The sequence below is a fragment of the Eptesicus fuscus genome, chromosome 1, assembly GCF_027574615.1.
Source record: "Eptesicus fuscus isolate TK198812 chromosome 1, DD_ASM_mEF_20220401, whole genome shotgun sequence".
Lineage (NCBI taxonomy): Eukaryota > Metazoa > Chordata > Mammalia > Chiroptera > Vespertilionidae > Eptesicus > Eptesicus fuscus.
This window is the reverse complement of record NC_072473.1, coordinates 17686940-17694058: the sequence shown is the minus strand read 5'-3', so window position 1 is coordinate 17694058 and position 7119 is coordinate 17686940.

Sequence of the window (7119 nt, the reverse complement as noted above, 5' to 3'; positions counted from 1 at the left end):
CAGGATACCATGAGGCTGGGCAAAGAGCAAGTACCAGGGGAATTTTAAAAAATATACTGGGAGCAATGAGTTGTACAACTATTGGAAGACAAACAAGGCTAGGGGACTTTTAAGTATTGAATAACCTGAGGGGAGAGTTCTCTGAACACCCAAAGTAATTCAGTGGAATCTCAGACAAGTCTAAGTTTTAGGTATAAGGCTAATGTAGTTCAAGAATAATGGCTACCATAGACCATCCTAACAAAGCTTGGCAATGGGCTTCAAAAGAAACAATATGATGGGTAAATTAATTAACTGCTTGCCTAAACTTTTTATTAAGAAAAATGAAATCTACAGATTCACAAGATACCATTAAAAAAATACTAGGTATACAAGGAAGCTGGGAAATATGACCAAATAGGGGAAATATAACTTGTAATCAGGAGAAAAATCAGAGATCATGAAAATAACAAACAAGGACTTTAAAATACCTGTTATAAATGTGTCCAAAGATTTAAAGGAAAATAGAAACATATTGAATGAACAACTAAATATTTCAATAGAGAAATTGAAACTATAAGAAGAAACAAAATCATTTAATAGATTAGAAATCATATTTATTAAGAATACAGCTGGCTTTTCTTATAGAAATCAACAAACTGATTCCAAAGTTTATATGAAACATAAAAGGAAATACATTAGTCAGTTAATCTTGAAAAAGGAGAACAAAGTTAATGTTTTATGCCATTTGGCTTAAATATTTATGATTAAAATACAGTAGTGAAGTGAGTGATTATCCTAAAGACAGATAACTAGATTAGTGAAATATGATAGAAAATCCAGAAATAGAATCAAATTTATATGATTAATTAATTTTCAACAAAAGTAACCAATAAATTTAATGGGAAAATAAAAATGTTTTCAACCAATGAGTTGGTACTGGATGAACATGAACCTTGACTACTACCCAATTTAATACAAAAACATTAATTTGTGTTGGATCATAGACCTAAAACTTGTAGCTAAGATTAAAGCTTCTAGTAGACAACATAGGAGAATATCTTCATAAGCTGCAAGTAGTCAAATAATTCTTAGACAAAAGCCAGATAACAATAAAAGAAAAAACTGATAAAACAAAATTTTAAAAATCTGCTGAACAAAAGATATGAAAACTAATAAGCAAACCAGCAAGTTACAGTAAGATATTGACAAACCATATATCTGACAAAGGACTCATTTCCAGAATATGTAAAAAATTTCAACAGCTCAATAATAAAAAGAAAAAACAAACAAATAAAAATGGGCAAAAACTGGTATGGACACTTTACAAAGGAAGATAAATAAATGGACAATAAACCCTTGAAAAATTATTCAAACACATCAGGAACATTCAAATTAAAGTCACAGTAAGACAACACCACTTACCAACTAGAGTGGCTACAAATAAAATAACTGATGCCAGAAAATGTTAGTGAGGATGTCAAAAAAACAAAATACACATACATTGTTTGAGTGCAAAATATTGCAACTACTCTGGAATTTTCTAGAAGTCTCTCATAAAATTAAACATACACCTACCTTAGGAACCAGAAATTTCACTTCTAACAATTTAATGCAAACATATGTTTGCAAAAGGGGTTGTACACAAATACTCATAGCACATCTATTCATAATATCTAAAAACTGAAAACAATACAAAAGACCATCTCCTCATGAATGTGTAAAAATTGAATTCTTAGGCCATGGGATAATATTCAATAAAGAAATATTGTTCAATAAATAAAGGATAAATTTCTCTTACATGGTATAAGATGGATGAAACTCAAAAACATTATGTTAAGTCAGACACAAAAGAGAACAGACAGTATGATTCCACTTATATGAAATTTTGAAATAGGCAAGTTCTGTTTCCAGTCAAAATTAGTAGCAAGGACTTTATTTACTCTCCTGCCAGAAATAAAAATAATAAAAACAATCAAGATGAAGAATATATAAAACAGTGGTTTGCAAGATACCACATCAGGTAATGAAGAATAATGATCCCTGAAATTTGGGAAACATAAGGAGTGAGCCCTGTGATTGCCCCAGCATATTGCTTTAAGAGAAATTCCAGGCCTTTGTGCAAGCAGAGGGAACTCAGGCAGAGTTTATAATTTTCCTGAATTGAAGAGACGGAGCTTGGAATTTGGGGAGGCCAAGGTTGCTAGAGTTCACAAGATAAAGTACCAGGGAGATGAGGGCCACATAAACTCCAGAGGTCACACAAGACTGGCAATAGTTCCTGTTCACCAGAGTGGAAAACCACAGCATTCATGGGTCAGTTAGGCAAGATTAGCCAAACAGTAAATGCTGCTTTGGGCCCAACAACCAAAGCTTAAAAACAAGACCCAAAAGGATGATAGAAGGGTTTCCACTGAGCTTTCTTAGTAGTATTTAGGAAACACCAGAATTGTGTGTTTCAGGGCCCACTGCCCTGACAGGGATGAAGAAGTGTTGAGTGGGCAGGACAATGAGCTTACAGTCCCCTCTTCACCCAGACTTATCTGCCTTCAAATCATTGATTGGTTCATTTTTTTAAAAAATGTATTTTGTCACCCTAGCTGGTTTTGCTCAGTGGATAGAGCATTAGCTTTTGAAATGAAGGGTCCTGGGTTCAATTCTGGTCAAGGGCACATGCCCAGTTGTGGTCTCAGTCCCCAGAAGGGGGCGTGCAGGAGGCAACCAATTAATGATTCCCTCTCATCATTGATATTTCTGTCTCTCTCTCGCTCTCCCTTCCTCTCTGAAATCAATCAAAATATATATTTTAAAAAAGGAATTCATTGAGCACACAAGTGAAGTTAAGGATCTCAGGCTAGGAGTACAATTTGGGCAAAGACAGATATATATTAAAAAATAAAAATAATTAAAATATATTTTTATTTATTTCAGAGAGAGAGAGGGAGAGAGAGACAGAAACCTCAATGAGGAGAATCATTGATCAGCTGCCTCCTGTACACCCCTATTGAGGACCGAGACCACAACCTAGGCATGTACCCTGACCTACCAGGAATCAAACTGTGACCTCTGAGTTCATAGGTCAATGTTCAACCACTGAACCATGGCAGCCAGGCCCAATCATGGATTGGGTTTCTGGAGAAGGCTTAAGTTGGAATGAGAGGTCCCACATCTAAAATACTTATAACTACTGTATAGCAAGTAGAGGTTATGCCATAGAATCCTGGCCTTCAGAGGCCTGGGCACCCTGCACTTCATCATCCCTCTCATGGACTCTGGTCATTGCTCTCTCCCTGGGTTCCCCCCGATGTTCCTCACTAGCTGACAGTATTCTGTCTAAATCCATTCCCTGGCACCTAGTCATTCTGATCAAATCCTTCTTTCTCAAAGTCTAAGGGAAAAAGTTATTGGTATTTTAGAATTTTAAAGCATGCCCAGAGGAATTTTGGTACTCAAGGCATCACTGAAGAAATCCTGCTTTCTATGGATGAGAGATGAAGTTAATTTTCTGCTCAACCTACTTAGAAAACGGGGAAATTAAAATAACTGAGATAATATATTTTCACCCAAAAGGTTGACCAAAATTTAAAAGGCTAATAAAATGAAACACCTGTGAGTGTAAATTATTTACATATATTACTATGTAAGAATATGAATCAGCATAGCTTTATTAGAACAGAATTTCAGCAATATTCATAAAACTTTGCAATCATCATATTCTCTCCACTTTAATCCAGTTTGCTCTTCGCTGTCTTTGCTTTAAGAAAACATACATATTTGCCCAATAATTCATGTCAATAATATTGATTTTAGTTCCATTAAACACAGTAACAAATGGCAAACAATGTATGTGTGCATCAGGAGGAGAATTATTAAATTAATGGTGATGGCATATACACCCTTTAGAATTTTAGGGAGTAAATGGTGGATCCATATGTGCTCTCACTGAGAGATCCTGCATTCATTTTAGTAAGTAACAAGGGCAAGAGAACAATATGTACACTATTATGCATGTATATTAAAAAGTCACAATGTATTTTTATAACATATCTATGTAAGGATAAGTCTAGAATACATTTTAAGATAACAAAGTTTTTTAGTTACAAAATAGTCACAGGGGTGTAAAGTACAGCATAGAGAATATAGTCAATAAACTATAATAATAAAAGTGTAATATGCTAATTAGACGAGACGTCTTTCCAGTCAACCTTCTGGACTAAGCCTGGGCTGTGAGGGAAGCCTGGGTCCCGGGTGCCAAAGGGAAGCTGGTGCTGGCAGCCAGGGGAAGGAAGGCCTACTCTTGCACTAATTTCATGCATCTGGCCTCTAGTATTTTAATAACTATGTGTGGTTCGAGGAGGGTACAAGAATTATTGGGGGGATCAGTCTATAAATCATATAAATGTCTAACCACTATGCAGTACACCTGAAACTATATAAAATAATATTAAATGGCAATTGTAATTGAAAACTAAAACATTTTTAAAAATGAAATAACACAAAATTTTAATTGTGGTTACTTCTGAGGAGAGGGATGGCTTTTAGACGAATGTAGTAAGGAAATAGAATTGTGATTCATCCATGCTGTTGGAAGTTTGGAGCAATGAGACTATTTGCATTATGACCTAAAATCAAAATTTCTCTCTGGGAAAACAAAGACACAAGTGGCAGTGGAAAAATGTTGACTTTTTCCTTTTCTTACTAAGGATACCATCTCTGTCATGGAGCCATTTTCTGGGTTTTTAGAGATTCTGTCTACATAGATTCCTGGATTTTTAGAAAGTCTGTCTATGTAGATGTTGGCTCACACAGTGGTTTCTATGATCTTTTCTCATCTGCTCTTTACAGAAGAGGCTTTGGTTTTGACCAACAGGTAAACTCACTTATTGGTCTATGTAGTCAGTGGCCAATCTCAAAGAATTCAGCCCATTAAAATTCTACTGCAAAGAACCAGTAGATTCTGTGCCAAGTCAGACTCTAGTCATCAGTAGATTTGAAAACATTCTGAGAATGTGGTGGAGGCAACCTGGCTAGAGGGGCTGAGGAGAGGTGTGTGAACTTCCCCATCTGAAGTGAGTAATTGCATGGAAAGGGCCGCTGCTATCTGAGGGGTCTGCAGAGAAGGAGGGAATCTGCAGGGAGTTGGGATGCTCCAGGTTGGGGAGGCAGGGGACATGGGCTGTGTGTTCAGGGGAGCAGGGTGCTTCCTACAGGGGAGGATGTGGAGAAGAGCTGGATGGCAGGACAGGTTCCAGCCTGGTCAGGAGGCACACTGGGGAAGACCCAGGGGAAGGGCGCTGTAATGCAGGAAAGGGCTGGGACTGGGCACTTGTGCTGGACCCAGGGCACAGTCAGCTCTCAAGGAGCCTGGGGTGGGGCGGGGGAGGGAATGGCAGGAGGACTCTGGGTAAATGAATCACAGACAATCCCTACATTGTGCTTCATTCTCATTTCCACTCCTTCTTTAGGCTTCTTGCTCTCAGTACTTTAATCACAGGCCTCTGCTTCTTACCATCTGAGAAACATCATGGAATAGTGAGAAATGAATGAATAAACACAAGGCTGGGAGTGGAGCAGTGTGGGTTCTTGACCAATTCAGACTAGGGCTCTGTCACTCACTAGCCTTTTGAATTCTGAACCTTTCCAAACTCTCTGAACCTCAGATTCCTCATCAATGACTTGGGCTTGGTGTCTCCTTCCTTCTAGGACTGTTGGGATGTATGTAATGTGTGTAAAGCACCTGGCACAGTGACTGGTGTGCACTGAGATTGTAAAGAATGGCAATTGCTACCATGATTTTTTTGGACCTTAAATAAGACCCACCCTCCTGCTAAGATTTTTTTTCTTTGTATTGTTGTTGTGTTAATCGAGGAAATGTCTGAGAATATGCAGTGCTAAAGAACAGTTAACTCTGCCCAAAATTCTGCTTAGTAAGAAAAAATACCTTAGCAAATCATTCCTCTTAGTGGAAATAGTATTTAATTTGGATGTTAGGGGATCCCCCTCATCTGCATATTACACAAAGCTCCTAAAATGTGCGTCAAAAACAACTCTTCTCTCCTCCCTCCAGCTGCCCTTTGCTCTAAATCACCCCATTTTTCATTCATTTAACCTCTCCCCAAATCAAGGCCTCCCTTAGAGGTTGACAAATTTTACTCAAGATAAACTAGCTGAAATGCCTTTTTATGGAGCACACCGTTTCTCCCAGCCCAGGGCAAAGAGCGCCAGCACAGTGGCTCCCTGGCATCCCAGCCTGAGGAAGAACTGCCCTGATTGCTCAGAAACTCCCTGGAGATGATGCGGATAAAATTCCAATCCTGTGCCTTGTGTTTTCCTGCTCTGGGCCCAAAGCCCAGGGCACCTTCCATCCCTGTCCCGGGTGGAGATTTCTGCTTCTTCCAGGGTCCCCGTCACTGCTAAAAACAGTTCTCCTCTGGAGGCTTAGCTTCTCAACTCTGAGACCCACCACGCAAGGGTCTGGCCCTTAATCACCACACTCACACCCTCCTCTGAAGCCCCACCCACCTCAACATAACAGCACCTCCCATTGAAGGGACTGAGGCTTCCCAAGACCCCATATTGTCTGCTCTTATCATGACCTCCTTCTTCTCCCCTCCTCATACTTCTTTTCACTGGATTTTTGTCTTAGAGGTATCTCACCATCTTCATTTTACCGGAGCTGCTTCTAGCCTCCATCAATCTAGGGGCAGTAGCTCTGCCTTCTTTTTCTCACCATCCCCCTGACCACCTTGGAGTCTTCCCAAGAGCAGATGCTCAATTGAGGAATTAAAAAAAAAAGAGGCAATAACAATTCATCATGATTTCATTTCTCTTATGTACTTGAATAAAAAAAGCAAGTGCAGGTATATAACTTTTACTTTATAGAACAGCAGAATACAAGGAATAAGGGAAACCCAGAATTGATCATCTTTTACTTTTCTCTGTAATTTTTATCACAACTATTTTGCCACTCATTTCTGTCACATTTCTAAGGAAATACATTTTCTAATGCCATGTTATCTTGTTCCAGATCACTATGTAAGATGGAAGGTTATACCATTTGTTTAGTAAAAAGCAAAACTCTTACTCTTAAGCCTCATAAACAACGTTAAATACATAACCAATATCATTTGTGCACTTAGA